Here is an 18,837-nt window from a genome sequence, read left to right as displayed (position 1 = left end):
GGTGAGTCTTTTACGTTGTTGGGATTGTATTGTATAATATGGTTAATTGGTATTTATGAAGCATGAGAAAAAGGGTAATTTAGTAAGAGTATGAATAATAATTATGAGACGAATATATTGGCATATTTTGATATATTTAACATTTATTGTGATGGTTGATAGTTGTTGGTGGTGATTGTTGTTGTTGAGGAGACGTAAGACGGTTGGGAGACCGTTTTACGCTTGAGTCGCCTCTGGGAGCTTCCCATTCTAAGAGGGATGTGCACATTAATGGCTTGAGTTCGGAGGGACTCATGTGGGTGAGACACGACGTCTGGCATGGGATCCGGGTTGCTTTCGGACCTGATATGTCTGGGCGTGTCCCGATACCTTTGTGGTGAGGTGTTGTGTCGTGGGCGTGTCCCTGACACCGGTGGTTATGGGTACGTATGAGCGTGTAACGGTACCGGCATTGTAGTTGTATAATTGTGTTTCAATCATCTCATTAGCATGTTGCATATCTGTCTATCATGTTGTGTTATATTAAATTATTGAAACTAGCGTTTGTATGTCTGTGTAATTGTCACCTTTTTTCGGGGTGGCCTGTGTCGATCCATATGATATTTTCGATCATATGAGGAGCAGGTTAAGTACATGTTATCATTGGTAGCACGTGGGAGATGGGACGAGCCTTGACGACATCCGAGTCGAGTATAGTTGGTTAAAAGAATATATTAGTCATGACTTGTATTCTTTTATTTATTCATTCATGGTTAGGTAATTAACTAAACCTATCACTTGTTTTTAAATGTTCCTTGATTGTATCTCCGATTCACTGGCTCGGGAAACCGAGAAGGTCACATCTCCCAATTACCTTCGCCGGGTAAGAAGAGGGTGTTAAAGTATGTTTAATGTCATCCTTGTCTTCTCATGTCAAGTTATACTTGTTTTGGAATTTATCTTGTCTTGCTTTAGTTCCGTTCTTAATTATGTTTGTTTTGATATAATATGGCTGGGAGAACTTTGAGTTACTCCATACTAACTGTGGCGTTCATGTTTACATGAATGCCAGGTGATAGTGATGCTTCTTGGGGGTGAAGATGTTTGAGCTAACAAGCATTGTCCTTAAAATGAATGATCTTCCTCGTTGTAGTTTAGAATCGTACTTAGTTTTATAATGTATTTTATTTAAGGATTAAGATCCCGCTAATCTAACGGTTTAATAAACCCTAATTTTTGGTTTATATAGTGACTCCGCGGTTTTTAATATCAAAGTTTTTAAAATCTCATTTTTTCTGCTGTAAAGTTTACATTTACTTTATCGTAAGATCGTGGGGGTTCACAGTTGGTATCAGAGCTATAATGCTCCCGGCGCACACAAGTGTACCCTAAACTTAATTTGAACTTGACCTTGAATAATGAATGAGAGATGGGTAGACATAAGGACCTACGGTGGTAGTGTACGACGTGATGGTCTTTGTTAGGTTCTAACATGTTTGTTGATTGTCAATAATTGGTTCTTATGCCCTTGGATCGACAAACCATGAGCTTACTAGAGTGGCGATCAAGTCCTGGTACCTATTGCCAAAAGTTGAAGATTCGTTCAACCTTCAGAGGAATGCTTCTACTTCCTCAAAAATATTTCTCGTTATTAGTGTACCTTGACTTATTTTTTACCTCTTTATGCTTATTCTTGTTTTAAACTCTGTTTCGTTTTACCTTGCTAGCTAATTTTGTATCCTCTGACCTTAACCTTCGTTTCTTTCTTATCCTCCCATGACGCCTTGTAGATAGCTCTCTTTCTTTTGTGAGATATTATCCTTGGTTGGATAATTTGGCTTTGAGGTGTTTGTTTGTGGTTGACTCCTAACCCTTCCTTTGAGAGGTTGGGTTGTAAGAAAGACTTGAGTAGTGTGGTGAGACATACGTTGGTGACTCTAATGCTTAGTTGCTTAACGTAAAGTGGGTGTGAGTTATATATGTTACTTAGGTTACAGAACTTGACTTTGTTAATTGCATTTGGGATTTGAAAGCTTGGTAGGTTGAGCATTATTACTTTAGGAGTAAACATGGAGTAAAGTTCATGGTGTGAGCTTGGAATAAAACACCTTTAGGATATTGATGACCATATATAGATTGGTGTTGTGATTCGACGATAGTTGGATATGAGTATAGCTTTGTTAGTAGTTTTGGTCTTGTTTTTGTGGAAGTCGTTTGCAGATGTTTTATAATTGGGAGTTGTTAAATAATTCGACGATAATTGTAGTGGGGTGCTTTGTTTTATGGAATAGCTTAGATGTAAAGTAACGTAAGTTGTATTGAGGAAATCCTTGGAGGTAATCTGGTTATAATATTGGTTTTCTAGGGAGGTTTGAGGAACCGTTTAAGATGTCGTTGTTATTTGTGAATTGAGTGTGTGGCGTTTCCTTGTTGCCTAATTTACCCTCCTCTTTGACCATAAGCTTTATCGTTTATGTCCCTCTTACTCGTTTCGCTGTGCTTATCCTTTGGGATTGAAGCTAGTGGCTTATAAAACTCTATGTGCTTTAACCTCCGTGTTCACTCTATCTTGGTTTTCTACCCCTAAAAGTTTGACTTAGTCCTTTTATTTGTTAATTTTAGATTCCGTCATCGTGCTTTATGATTGTGATGCTTAAGTTATTGTTCATTGACAGGGCAGTCGTATACCTATCAAAAATAACCAATTGGCTCTAACTAATATAGCTAGGGAAGTCGGGTCGATCTCCACAAGGAGATGGGAAAATGTTAGATTTGTCTAAGTTTGTCACGGTAACCAAATTGGGGGTTTTAATTGGGTTGTTGTTCTAAACTAATGAGAATGAGAAAGAGAAAAAGGCAGAGAAAAAGGATTAAGCAGATAAAGAAAGCAGCTAAGACAGACGGTTCACCATGATCATTCGGTCAAGTAATCTAGGTCTCAGGTCAATGCAAGTATGGTCCGAGGAGCAGTGAATATCTCCTTCCGGTCTCAATTCGCCCTAAAGCACAAATAGCTTAGCTTCCGCCCTCACTACAGTGCCCTAATGTTCGCTACGAGTCTCGCCCTTTCTAACCTTCCGGTCTAGGTCAAGGTTTACTATGATTTAAATGTCTAATTGTGTCGACTCAATTAGATAGATACAAATAAATGCAGCGATTAACAACAAGGACTACACCAACATTAACGTAATAATTCAATCGCTAACCCTTCATAATCATGGATCCCCTAGTCTTAGCAAGGGAAATTAGCTATGCATCATCATCGAATTAACAACAATAACATATAATTAATAGGAATTAAACATGATGATAATAAAATGAAATGAGAAGAAATAGCAATAGTAAAATAAAGGAATAGAGGAAATAGAAGCAATGAAATGAATTAAGAATAAGAACAAGAATTTAAAGGGAATAATAATACCGAATACAAGTTCCGAATCTGAGTAGAAGAAGAGTAAAATGAAGAAGCAGTAGAAAAATATAGAGTGAAAGTGAATGAGAAAGAGTTACGCAGTCTACTGTATTTAGTAGTATACGAAAATCCTTCTCTAAACCTAATACATATCCTAATTACAAAAGCCCATACGAAATTAGGCGGAAAAACTCTATTACAGGCAAAACCACTCGATCGAGTGGAAATAAACCACTCAATCGAGCAACTAAGCGACAAACCCCTCCATCGAGTGGAAATAAACCACTCGATCGAGTAACTCCTTGTGATGTCTTCTCGTTTGAATACTCGAACTGCTCGATCGAGTAACCTTCAGTATATAAAGCATTCGATCGACTAGAAAAGTAGTCGATCGAGCTATTTTGGCACAATAGACACTATGACACCTGCCGAAACCAGCTCACGCGTCTTCAAAGTGATAGATTCCAAGCTCCGACTCCTTGTTCTCCAAAAATACATGCAAATGGGACGAGTTTAGGCTCGATTTAGCTCCTCTTCGGTTTATTCCTTCAATTTACATAAAACGAACCAAAGTAGACTATTCGGGGGTATTTGTAGCTAGATACCACGTAAATAGTACAGAAATGTGTGTAGAAATGAGGTAAAAACCTTATATAAAATACACGCATCAAATCTCCCCAAACCAAACCTTTGCTTGTCCCCAAGCAAACTATGAATACAACTAAGAAATAATAGTTGAACGGGACCAACGCAGCAGCTACAAATCATCCACCAAAACCAGTTTAATGCAACAACTAACAAAGTGGCAAATGATAAGTGCAAACGAATTAAATCAATGTTTCAAACTTACTGAACCGTCGACATTGCAAGACTCAATATCGCACTCTCACGGGTCGCTCATCACTCAAAATTAGGCACATGGTGAGTATATATGTGAAAGATAGAAAGAAGTAAAGACACTCACCTAACTCGACCTATAAGAAGATGCATGCAGTTAACATGAATAAAGTCTCTACAACCATACATATGCATTCCAACCATACTAATGACCAAAACACATGCCGAAGACTTACATTTGGGTAAGTGTGGTAATGGGTAAGAAGGGCTAAGATGAATTTGGATATGTGGAGTTAATAGCCAGGCTAGCAACAACGAATCCAAATATTGACCTGCATCCCAACTTCGTACTCAATATAACAAAACAGAACGGTGCAAATTCAATGCACTCATCTCACAATACGCCATAAACTTGTCAGCTCCCCATAAAATATAAGTAAAACATGGGAGTAAAAAAAACATCCATATAATTTTCCATTTTTTTCGCACATGATTTTTCCTTTTCGTATTTCCAATTTTTTTTCTTTTTTTTTTTTCATTTTCATTCATCATCTTTTCTTTTCATTCCCTTCAGTTCTTCCACCATCTTCTGAAATCAGATAAAAGTAACCAAACTGCAGTAAGCATTCTAAACAGCTACACATCACTAGCTTGGCTAGGGTAGGAAAAATTATAGTTTGTAGCTAGTAGGACAAAAAGGGCAATTTGGCTATGTGGGGCTTATGGGTAGAATGAAATAAAAGGGAACTGCCTCTCCTAACATGTGTCACCATCCACAGACCGAATGCATACAGGTATTAAGAAGACTAGACTCATGCTTATGCAAATTGATGTTACATGCCTTACAGAGAGTACTACTCACATCCTAAATGAAACCGGTCATGAATGTCACCAGTTTATAAAGCTCTAACCTCAGAATGTAAAGTAGCTTGCCGGTATGTGAGTCAAGTCTATTCGTTCAGATAAGAGAGAAACAAAAACTCTTAAATCATGCACATAATCATGGCAACTAAATGTCAAGAATATGCAAGGCTAAGGTAAGGATTCAATGTAGCGTCAAAGTTCAAACGTTCCGACTCAAAATAAACGTGAAAATTTTTGATTTTTATGTGATTTTGGAAATTTTGAATTAAAAACTACAATGCATGCGAAAATAAATAAACGTGCAAACAAAAATGCAAGAAAACATGCAGACACAGATATGGATGCATACCTCCCCAAACCAAACCGTACAATGCCCTCATTGTACCAAAAATAGGGAAAGAAATGCAAACTGAGGAGAAAAGGATAACTCGAGGCAAAAGACTTACAAAATGTCGTGAAGAGGGACCTCCCCAAACCGACCATGAACATGGGAGGTCAAAGGAAGTCAAGCAGTAGCTCAACAGACGAGAAGTAGCGGCTGGAAGACGAAACAACTCTATCGAGTGAATTGGTGTCAAAAAGGACTTGATCGAATGAAATAATCACTCGATCGAGTAAACGTGAATTCGCATCTTGTCGATCGAGTAGAAATATTACTCGATCGAGTGAATCTCTTGGCAAAAGTACTCGATCGAGTAGAAAAACCTCTCGATCGAGTAACTGCACCTGCAAAACACATATAAGAAGCATAGGGAATGTAGAAAAAGCATAGTTTTGTGTTCTAAAGTTCAACAAAAAGCTAAAGGCAAAGAAATAGTTCAACAAAAATACAACAAAACAGTCCGGGTTGCCTCCCGGAGAGCGCAGGTTTAGGAGGTCCCGCACGACCTTTCTGGCATCAAATAACTGGCGCGTCAAGATCGTCAAAGTACAAGACTTCAACACAATTATCTGCTTCATTTGCCTCGTGATAATGCTTCACATATTGCCCATTCACCTTGAACCGATTTCCCTCGGGGCTTTCTATCTCAACGGATCCAAATTTAGTAACATCTGTCACCGTATAAGGACCACTCCACCTGGACTTCAGCTTGCCAGGAAATAATCGCAGTCAGGTATTAAACAGAAGCACCTTTTGCCCAACATGAAACTCCCGAGGTAGAATTCTTTTATCGTGCCATCTCTTCGTCTTTTCTTTATAAATGCACGAGCTATCATATGCATTAAGCCAAAATTCTTCCAACTCATCTAGCTGCAAAAGACGATTCTGACCACACAACTTAGGATCAAAGTTAAGCTCACGAATTGCCCACCAAGCCTTACATTCCAACTCAACAGGTAAATGACATGATTTCCCGTAAACTAACCTATAAGGTGACGCACCAATTGGTGTCTTAAAGGCAGTTCTGTAGGCCCATAACGTGTCTTCTAATTTAAGACTCCAATCCTTCCGTGATTTAGAAACAACCTTAGATAAGATCTCTTTTAACTCGCGATTAGAGACCTCAACCTGACCACTAGTTTGGGGGTGATACCCCAAACCATGCCGGTGTTGAATACCAACTTTAGACAGAATGGAAGTTAGTTTCTTTTCTTTAAAGTGCATTCCCCCATCACTAATGACGACCCTAGGGACACCAAATCGGGGAAATATGACCTTTCTAAACATTTTTATCACGGTCTTGGCATCACAATGAGGTGAGGCAATTGCCTCGACCCACTTCGACATATAATCTACAACCACTAAAATGTACCTGTTACCTTTACTGGACGGGAACGATCCTTGGAAATCAAAGCCCCAGACATCGAAAACCTCAACCTCTAAGATACCATTTTGTGGCATCTCATGTCTCTTTGAAATGTTCCCTGATCGTTGGCAGGCATCACAATCTGAAACAAAAGACTTAACATCAGCAAACAAAGAAGGCCAGTAAAAACCAGACTGAAGTACCTTAGCCACGGTGAGCGATGGACCGCGGTGACCACCATAGGAAGAGGAGTGAGAGCCTTCCAGGACTACTTTTGTATCCCACTGCAGAATACACCATCTGTAGAGACCGTCTGCACATTCCTTAAACAAATAAGGATCTTCCCAAAAATACTGCTTAGCGTTATACAGAAAACGCTTTCTCTGCTGATGAGAAAGGTGACATGACTAAGTAGATGACGAAGGTATGTAATAATCTTATGTGACATGTAATAATCCCAGGACTTTATAGTGAATAACATTTGCGAATTTTATGACATTCGCTTAATATACAAACGAATCTTGTGATGGTTATAGACGGAATACATGCATGGAGTGAAAATAGATATAAATACATGTGTGATCATGTGGTACATTTGACGCAATATATGCGTGACATGAGAATAGAAATTGAGTTCTATTAGAATACATAATTCGTTGCGGGCGATCATCATTTTATCGAGTCATATGTGTAATACCACGGTTTCCTAGATCTTGTTACTCGGCCGAATAGGGCTAACTCGGCTGAGTAAAGTATCGTATGTTTTCTGGTTAGGCTAATGTCCAGGAACACTCGGCCGAGTAGTGTAATACTCGGCCGAGTAGGGGGTACTCAGCCGAGTACTCTCAGTACTCGACCGAGTAACCGGTCTGACGGGATTTATTTCCGCGGTTTGGTTAAGGATGATTACAGGTTATAAATCGTGTTTTACAGTTTCTCTATTCATTTTTACCAAAACCTAAATACATTCTACGTTCTCTAATCATCCTTAATCACTGCCAAGGTCTTTGATCGTTCGTGAGTCTTTGTTCATCTCTCTCTCTCTCTCTCTCTCTCTCTCTCTCTCTCTCTCTCTCTCTCTCTCTCTCTCTCTCTCTCTCTCTCTTTCTCTCTCCCTCTCTCTTGTGTCAGTTTTGTCGGTAAGTGTCTAGTTCCATATCATTGTTTTAGTATTGTCTTTTTGGGTTTTAACCTAGTGTTGGAAATTAGGAAAAGGGTGATTGCATGTTTGTGATTAGATTGTTGTGGTTATTGTTAGGTGAAGGATTTGTAGAAGAGCGTTTCTAGCTTCCGTTGTAGACTCGTATTCGGATCTGTGCTAAGGTAGGGTTTCCCTACTCAATTGTCTGTTTAAATGATTTAAGATGAATTATTGTGTTGATGGCATGATTGATATCGTAATTGGAATTGTCTTTCTCGGTTGTTGGAATTGTTGTTGTTTGTCTATGTTGGCGAGGTGTGTCCTCGGCTGAGTGGAGTCATTTTCGGGAATGGCTTCACGCCCTTGATTCACCCCATGTGGTTCCCGTCACAAAGGGAGATTAGCACATTAATGGACATAGGTTGTTGCTCGTTGTGATGAGCGGGGCTTAGGTGCGCATGGTGTAGATACCCAGTATCTGTTAAATCCCCAACAAACACCTGATGATTATCGGACTACAACATGCTTAGGAATCATTACGTTTAATCGACATTTTGTATAACTATAGGTCAGAAAACTCAAAATGATTTCGAAAACAAAACATTTTCAAAACATTTCAAAAGTACCTGGAGTGTTTTATGCACAACGACGGGGTTGCAATAACACTAACTAGAGTCAAACGGACACCGGAACAAAAACCGACTCAAAATTCAAATCCCGACTCCATTAACGAGCAAATCGAGTCAAACACGAAAAAACAACATCATAAAGCTTCCATGTTAAGTATACACGGTATACTTGATGGTCAAGTACAACAATCATGCCATCCAAAACGTAGGATAGAACAAATCATGATTTCAAATGCGTGATAGTGACAAGACAGCTCGTAGACCCGCGAAATGGCTCGCGCCTCTTCGAGTAGCCCAGGTGGCCACATCGCTCAAAACGCACACAACCACACAATCCTCTATAAATACACCTCAAATGCCACTATTTGAAGTTACGCGAGTGTCCGCCCCCTTATTTCTCCCTTAAAATTCTAGACTCGACTACTCAAGTCACAAATCGACACGTGTTTTCGACCTCCTGATCGAAAATATGAGCCATACACATTGTTTGGTGCCGTCATCGTGCATTAAATCACTTGACCGACCATTTCGACCAACTACACAATTATTAAACAAAAAAACACTCTATACATTGCTAAAACGGTTTTCAACCGAGTTTTCCGACCAAACAAGTTTTTACACTTCCGTCGATTTATCACCAATAACCTAGCATGTAAGTATGAGGGTGTATCTAGTCCTCTTCTGTCATGTCCTTTTATCTGTTTTTATGACCTGAACATGCTAAAACATAAATAACATGGTCCAAAATACGGATCGAATGAGCCAAAACCGAGTTTTGACCGAAAACAGAAGCCCCTAGTCACAACTAGGTGGCTCGCGCCTAAATGGGCTGTACAGGTCAGAACTTAAACGTGTTTAAGTTCATTCTTTCCATTTCCATTTCATTTGAAAACCGGTTTTTACCATTTCAAATCATTTTTGTGATAAATCTTTTAACCATAAATTATGTCCACCCTTGGTTCCTCATACCATGACGGTTTAATCCGTGTTTCGGTGATAATATTTGATTAATTACATTTTAAAGGTTATTTTAAAACCTTTTATTCATTTGATTACATTTTCAAAACCATCATATTAGTCATACATGCATAATCATCCTTGGTTCTACATACCATGTCGGTTTAATCCGAGTTCGATGATGACCATTGACTAATTACAAACCAATGAACTTAACACAATTAGTTCATAATAAATATTTTTCAAAACTATTAATGTCAAGCTTGCAAAACAGAACCCGACATCGAATATTATCAACACAATGATGATTATTCAAGTCCCGTTCTTCATATTAGCACAAAAGCGGTCTAAAAGACTTTTTCAACAAAGATGGGTTCAAATACGCTTTTACAACAAATTTCATAAACATTTTCAACAACCATGAGACACCCTTTTGGGTCGTCCGCTGCCTCGCACCTAAACAGGCTCATTGGTTTCCACTTTTCAAACCTGGACAGGCTCCTATGCATCGCCCTAAAGCTCGCGCCTTAATAGGCTGCCTGATGCAGGTCCTGTTTCCATTCAAGCACTTGTCTAGGACGATCCTTCGGTTAACCCGAATACAGAACGGATCAGATTTACAAGTCCAAATTTTACTTTGTATTTGCAAAACGCCTTTTTAAGACAAATGGATCATGTTATGCACCATAAACCTAACTCGGTAATGGATGTTTAATTTCCGTCTTGCATGCAAATCAAAATTAAATCCAACTTGACATCAATTACTTGATATTTGGATAAACAACCGACATAGCAAACTTCACATGTTATGTTAAAACTTGTGTATGCGTATTCATGCATTTTCCCGTTTTATCAACTTTTGCATTCAACCAACCAAGATCGATCACTAGAGGCCGCTACCGCGGGCGGGATTGGGTGTCCGATTAAAGGGCTTCCCAATATGTACCTTCACCTCTTACTCAGAAATTTTGGATAGTGGACGACCTTATCCAGGGCGAACGACAGTCATTCTAGAGATAGGATGCAAAAGAGGGACGATTCCTTATCTTTAGTACCTATGTCAAACACTGCTTTTTGCTTTGATTGACCTAGGTATAAAGTGGATTCGAACAGTTTCCAAGCATCCCACAATTGTTTGGTGGCGACTCCGAACATCTCTAACATTGTTTCGAGACCCTTGCTGAGACGAAATCGACCGATCTAAAACGATCCAGTCGAAAGCATTTATTACGCTACCGAGCGTAGCTTTCCGACCGTCGCTTGTCCACGGATTGGCTTGGCGTTGCGGGTGGCCTATGTCTACAACATCGTCTCAACTGAAAACCAAAGTAAGAGTATATAAATTTCAATACAAGAAAACAAACTATCTATACTCATGACAGCCGAAGCTAGACTCAAAGTGATGACATCCCATCCTCGTCCCCGCAGCTAAATGTAATCATCACCTGTCACAATCTGCTCACCATCCCCGAATGGATCACCACAGTTTTACAAAACACAACGGGGTCAGGCTACACACTTAAGTGTGTAGCCCTGCCAGATTACCCGTCGTGACAGGTAATCCTTACCGCCAGTGGGGGGACCGCAACCATGCCCATCTAAGCTCCACTCATCGCAACTAGCAACAACCCATGTCCATTAATGTGCACATTCCCCTCTGTGGCGGGAACCACAAGAGGCTAATCAAGGGCATGAAACCATTCCCGGAAATGACTCCACTCAGCTAAGGACGCTCCTCACAAACATAGACAATCAACAATAATTTCAACAAACAAGAAAGACAATTCCAATTACAAAACCAATCATGCCATCAACACAATATTTCATCTTAAATCAATTAATCAGGCAACTGTGTAGGGAAACCCTACCTTATCAATGATCTGAATCACGAGTATACAGCGGAAGCTAGAAACGTTCCTCTACGAATCCTTCACCTAACAATAATCACAATAATCTAATCACAAACATGTAAATCACCCTTTTTCACAATTCCGATCACTAGGGTAAAACCTTAAAGGATAAAATAAACCAAAGATACGGAACTAGTGACTTACCGACGAATTTGACGCGAAAGAGATGAACAAAAGACTCACGGACGATCAATTGCCATGGGAGTAATTAAGGATGATTAGAGAAGCGTAGAATGTAATTAGGTTTTGGTAAAATTGAAAGTAAACTATAAAACATGATTTATATAACCTTTAATCAACCTCAATCATACTGTGTAGATAAATCCCATCAGACCGGTTACTCGGCCGAGTACCAAGAGTACTCGCCTGAGTACCCTTTACTCGGCCGAGTATTACATTACTCGGTCGAGTGTTCCTGGACAGTAACCAGACCAAAAAACACACGACACTCTACTCGGCCGAGTTTGCCCTATTCGGCCGAGTAACAAGACACAGAAAACCGTGGTATTACAATAACCCTGTTGCAAAATGGCATGACATCTAATGAATTCGATCGTTTTTCTTCTTGTACCTCAGCCAAGGAAATATGAGATGGTCTTGAATTAGCTTATGAGGGAACAACAATCGTTAAGAAATATCGTATTTACTTGCTAATTGATGGGTGATGTCGTCGGGTCACATCCAATCAAACACATTTATAATTCTCAACAAACAACTAGTTAGTGGTAAGTCGAGGTCGATCCATGGGATGGTGGTTACTCAAATTATTCAATCTAATTATGGTTGTACTTTTGATTGTCACAATTATAATGGGTTGATGATTTTAAACTAATAAAAGCAATAAACAAGCAACAAGAGGAAAGATGTAAATAAATGATTAAAAGTGCTAGGATATTATGGGTTCATAAGGAAATCATGGGAGTTGATCATACAAACATGTTCTCAATTATAAGCAAGCAATTATTATTGTAAAGGAACCGAGTTGGTTTATGTCTTACGGTTCTTAGGAAGAGTTGGTCCCAGAGCCGAATCGATTAGATTGTACAACACCTACAAGTCGAATTACTTTCCCCCTAATCACTTCTATCCATGGTCTAACAAGACTCGAGTTGGTTTATGTCTTACAAGTCAAGTTGAATAGATAAGAGATGGTTGTAAATGCAAGGATTCATAGGCTTAGCATTTCATCAAACATAACATGTGCATAGGTTGACATCACAACAAGCAAGCAAATTAATTATGTGAACATATTAGATTAAGCATGAATCATTCCCCATGTTGGGTTCCCTAATTACCCATTAATCCTAGCTAAGAGACTACTCACTCATTATCAAGTTTGACATGCTAACAAGGTTGTCAATCATATTAATAAGGCAAAACATGATGAACAAGTAAGAAAGATTAACAATAATTAAAACAAGGATTAAGAGAAATATACCTATGGAGATTCCAAAATAATAATGCAAAGAATAATAGAAGTACTTGATGATTGATGGAAGGTTGTGAATCTCCCAATAAATCCAAATGATCTTCTAATTACCCAATAATAAACTTGAATTACTCAATAATAAACTTGAACAATGATTAAAGGAAAGATTAATGTGTGATTTGTGGAAAGATTAAAGAGTAATCTATTCTAATATACTCCTAATAAAAGCTTAACCTAATCTAAAGAACGATTGAATTAGTCTAATGAAAACTTGATGGTTTGATTATTACAAATGGGGTATATATAATAGAGCATCATTAGGTTAAGAAAGGGTAAAATAGTAAATAACAATGCTAAATGTTGGGTAGGGAATCGCTCCTCTCAGAAAAGATGCCGGTCTCCTTTTAGCTAGTCTTTGATAAATTTGCTTATCTTTCATGGAGGGAAGAAGAGGATGTATGGGCCTGTAAGAGAATCCGGGCGTCCAAGGGGTCAGGACGGGCGGATTCTGGGGTGGCTGGACGGGCGTCCCTATGGCAAAGACGCTCGGATTCCTGAAGTGTTTTTCTTCAATCTTGTCTGTCAAACAATCCGAGCATCTTGAAGGGAAGATGCTCGTCCTGCAGGAGACGAACGGATTGGGTCTCGGGACGAGCGGATTGGCGGACAACTTCTCTGTTTGAGCTCGGATTGTAAAACGGACGTCATTTTCACATTCGGACTCCTATTGGAGTGATTCAAAAGCCTAGATCACTTGATTTTTCGACACCGTTCCATCTAGCATACTTTCAGAGCCAAAGGAGCAACCCTTGGTTTGTTTCCTAGCAATTTCTTCTTGTATTGACTTCCTTCTCGTCATCCTTGCTTTTTAACCCTATGATCCTTCTATATACTCTATATTCCTACATACTTGGCCATCATTCTCGCCTCCTCTTCATACTAGTCCATAAAATATCGTCAAAAAGCTTCCAAATATGAATGAAAGACGGGAATTTCTGCCTAATTACCTTCTTTCCTACAAAACATACGAAATGCACTAGGAAGGCAAAATAGATAGCATTTGACGGATAAAATGGCTATAGAATGATATAATAGTATGCAAAACAGGCTCAATTAGGGGACTAAATGTGCGCAAATATGAGTCACATCAAATATCCCCAAACCAAACCTTTACTCGTCCCGAGTAAAGAGGTGACAAAAACTAGGACCCTTATTCAAACTAACCTACTAATATAGCCGATGTGAGACAATTAGCGGGTCTCACTCCGCCCCTTCAACTCACAACAAGACAACCATGAGGTAGGATGCCTTCTTGCAAGGCAAGGTGGGTCTTGCCAAAATAGCGACACATCCAATCATTAAAACACACAAATTCAAGCAATGGATGCATCTAAAAAAGAATAGCCACTTTCCTTGTCTAAGTGGCGGAAATTATCTATAAGGGAAGCAATTCAAGGGTACACACTCTTTCATAGATGCAACTTCTTCAAACTACTAAGCCTAGAAGGATACCAATAAATCACCTCCAAGTTGTGTCAAGCTAGGGTACCTTTGTCCTCAATCGTTAAATGCTTTTGTCAAGAGTGGACTCCCTATGGTGTTAGAAACACTGGAGGATCGCGGAATTCCTCCTCTTGCATAAACAAGAAGAAGGGTTGTCCCCTCTCTACCATGCACAAAAGTGGATACGATGGAAAAGGGATCAATAGAACTTGAGTTGCATTTGGGAGTTTGCTTTTGTTGTTGTTTTTCCCCCTAATTTGTGGCATTTGACATTTGAGAACACTTTCTTTTTGCCATTTCTTTGATGTTTGGCATTTCCAACACTTGACAATTTCAACTCTTTGCATTTTCTTTTGAACATTTTCAAATTCACCCCATATGTAGTGAGGGTGCCTTATATTTGAAGCATTAGGATTCTATTTTTGTTACTCCTCTTTTCTTTTTGATGCAATTTGCAAACTTTTTCAATTTCTTTTCATTTCTTGAACTCAAATTTTTAAACAATTTCTTTTTGTGCCCATTCCCTTTGATGACAAAATGTATGGTTGAACATGGATGAATGATGGTTGCATGGTTTCAAGGGTCATCTTGGAATAAACGGTAGCCAAGGAGTTATCACACCACAAGGTACTCTTGACTAGGCCTTAATCCTTTGGTAAAAGGATACTAGCATGACACATCCTAGGGTGTTTTACAAGTATTCTAACAAGCAAAGTCTTAAGAAGAAAAAGCATCTAGTAGGGCCTATATACACTTGTCAAGCTTCCCAAATAGATGGTTTCACAAAATTTTTCCTAAATGCAACTATATGCCATGATGCAACTAACATATATACATCCTAATGCATATGCTTCTACCAACTAATATGTTAAATAATCTAAATGCAATCCTAAATTCACATTGTTTATACCGCATCAATCAAAATAAAGCCACATAGTCATTAACATAAAGAGGAAAAAGGAGATTGGAAAGATCATACCATGCGGTCTTCAATATCCTAATGTCTCGGATGTGGCGTAGTCGATCAATGTGAAAAAGGATGGACAAACACAATATATACAAGACTACACTAAAAAGGAAATGAACATGTTTTTTGATTTTTCAATTTTTCAAAATTTTTATGGGGTTTTGTTTTTATGAAATTAAAAGACATATTTTTGTGATTTTTCGAAAATTTTCAATTTTTATGCATTTTTAGAATATAAATTCCCATCCCCCAAATTATTTTGGACATTGTACTCAATGTACATGTAGGAGTAGGAATGAAAAAGAAAAACATGTTTTTGGATTTTTGGATTTTTTGAAATAAAGTAAAAATGCAATGATATGATATGAATGAATGCATGCTCTAACTAAATGCAATTCTATATGACATATATAACAAATGAATGCAATCTAAACTATATTATATGATGCATGTTTTAAACTATGGTCACTTATTATCAAACCTCCCCAAACCGATTTAAACACTATTTCTAGTGTAGAAATGAATAAGTTTGGCCATAAGTGACTATGAATGAATTCTAATCTATATGCAACTATCTACATGAATCATGTGAGATAAATACAATGCAAACTAATCTAGTCATGTGAGATATATTACAATGCAACTATACTATATAAACTAACAAATGTGAACTCAATATGAAATATAATATAAATGCAAGTCTAAACTATATGATATATGTATGTCGCTTCATGATTTAACCTCCCCAAACCAATTTTAAACACTATTGCTAATGTAGGAAGAAAGGGGTTTAATCATGAGGTAACTACATAAATGCAACTATACATGAGAGATAGGAAAAGAAAAGGGTTCTTACATTCATTGTAGGAGATGAAGATGGTAGATAGGAAGCATATATAGCCATGACACGAGCTAAATGAGAGAAAAAGATGAATTTCAGGGTCAACCCGCTCGGGTTTGTCTCGGATGCTCATATTTTTTTTGAAATTTCGACCCAACGCCTTTCTCATGATAACAAAGTTACTCATAAGCCCAAATTCTCTATTTTCTTCATTTCTTTACATTTTTTATCTTCTCATTTTCATTAATTTCCTTCAAAAACTCAATTAAAATATGAGATCCCTCCCTTTCATCTCTCATGCAATTAAATGAATGCAGAACTACACTAAATGTATATATACAAATTAATGGTTATTAAGGAACTCCATCAAACCAAAGATTATCAATGAACAATTTCATAGGAAATTATCACTAGCACTCAAAGCACGTAGAAGTCGATCAAATTCTTGGGAGTGAGAAATAAATAGGCATGGATAATAACACAAGATTATACAATGAAATAATGCCCAAGTAAGAGACTGAACAAGCATGTCAAGAGCATCATGACAAAAGTCATAAGAGAAATGATGGATGGAAGGAACATGAAATGGGTAGTTGGTTGGCAATTCACTCAACTCATCCTCCAAATAGTCAAAATCACCACATTCAATGCAAGTACTCTCATTATCATATAAGGTGATTTCAAGGGTGTCTATTTGGGGTTCCCAAATGTCCTCATCATATTCCTCATCCCAACAAGGTCCATTATCAAAGGGGTTGTCGTAACAAGGCTCACCAAGTTCAACACAATTGTCTCCCTCAAATATGTCATCCTTAAAGGGCGAGTTTTCACTCAAGCTCACATCCATATCATTCTCACTTTGCCCATTAACATCAAATTCCATGGAGGTTGATTTCATTGAAACACAAGAAGAGTAGGATGACGGCATCAAGGCATTGGTTTCACAATCAAGAATATACTCCACCTCATCATCATTCTCTTCATCTATCACACCATCTTCCCAAGGAGGGGCAAATTTGTGAACATAGTGGGTTGGCTCAAGGTTATAGGAAGGTTTCTCATCCTCACAATTCTCATTTGCATCATAGTTTTTCTCAATGAATTTTTAAAATGTGGTTTTTATCGCTTCTATACCTTCCTTGGCACTTTTAAATATGTCATGTATAGTTTGCTTGAGACAATGAATGGTCATGAACTCAACAAATTCCCAAAATTCCTCACAACTCATCTCACATATCTTACCACCACTCAAGTGAAATGCCAAGTTGCGGGTTTCAAGGTTCATGCCATTATAAACAACACAACATGCTTCATAATTTGAAAGAGTAAAACCATGATGCCAAGCATGAGTCATATAATCTTCAAATCTTGCAACATATTTATCAAATGACTCATTTTCATATTGCCAAAAGGTGAATGTAGAAATGTTGAGCATATGAAATAGAACAAGTACAATAAAACTCAAGAAAAAGAAGCACAACTAAAACTAGACAAAAGAACGATTCAAATACACAAACACCGTCCCCGGCAACGGCGCCATTTTGATGGGTGATGTCGTCGGGTCACATCCAATCAAACACATTTATAATTCTCAACACACAACTAGTTAGTGGTAAGTCGAGGTCAATCCATGGGACGGTGGTTACTCAAATTATTCAATCTAATTATGGTTGTGCTTGGGATTGTCACAATTATAATGGGTTGATGATTTTAAACTAATAAAAGCAATAAACAAGCAACAAGAGGAAAGATGTAAACAAATGATTAAAAGTGCTAGGATATCATGGGTTCATAAGGAAATCATAGGAGTTGATCATACAAACATGTTCTCAATTATAAGGAAGGAATTATTGTTGTAAAGGAACCGAGTTGGTTTATGTCTTACGGTTCTTAGGAAGAGTTGGGTCCCGGAGCCGAATCGATTAGATTGTACAACACCTACAACTCGACTTACTTTCCCCCTAATCACTTCTATGCATGGTCTAACAAGACTCGAGTTGGTTTATGTCTTACAAGTCAAGTTGAATAGATAAGAGATGGTTGTAAATGCAAGGATTCATAGGCTTAGCATTTCATCAAACATAACATGTGCATAGGTTGACATCACAACAAGCAAGGAAATTAATTATGTGAACATATTAGATTAAGCATGAATCATTCCCAATGTTGGGTACCCTAATTACCCATTAATCCTAGCTAAGAGACTACTCACTCATTATCAAGTTTGACATGCTAACAAGGTTGTCAATCATATTAACAAGGGGCGTCCCTATGGCAAAGACGCTCGGATTCCTGAAGTGTTTTTCTTCATTCTTGTCTGTCAAACAATCCGAGCGTCTTGATGGGAAGACGCTCGTCCTGTAGGAGACGGGATTGGCGGACAACTTCTCTGTTTGAGCTCGGATTGTAAAACGGACGTCATTTTCTCATCCGGACTCCTATTGGAGTGATTCAAAAGCCTAGATCACTTGATTTTTCAACGCCGTTCCATATAGCATACTTTCAGAGCCAAAGGAGAAACCCTTCGTTTGGTTCCGAGAAATTTCTTCTTGTATTGACTTCCTTCTCGTCATCCTTGTTTTTTAACCCTATGATCCTTCTATATACTCTTTATTCTTAC

The sequence above is a fragment of the Silene latifolia genome, chromosome Y, assembly GCF_048544455.1.
Source record: "Silene latifolia isolate original U9 population chromosome Y, ASM4854445v1, whole genome shotgun sequence".
Classification (NCBI taxonomy): domain Eukaryota; kingdom Viridiplantae; phylum Streptophyta; class Magnoliopsida; order Caryophyllales; family Caryophyllaceae; genus Silene; species Silene latifolia.
The sequence above is the reverse complement of the archived record's forward strand: the minus strand, read 5'-3'. Positions refer to the sequence as shown.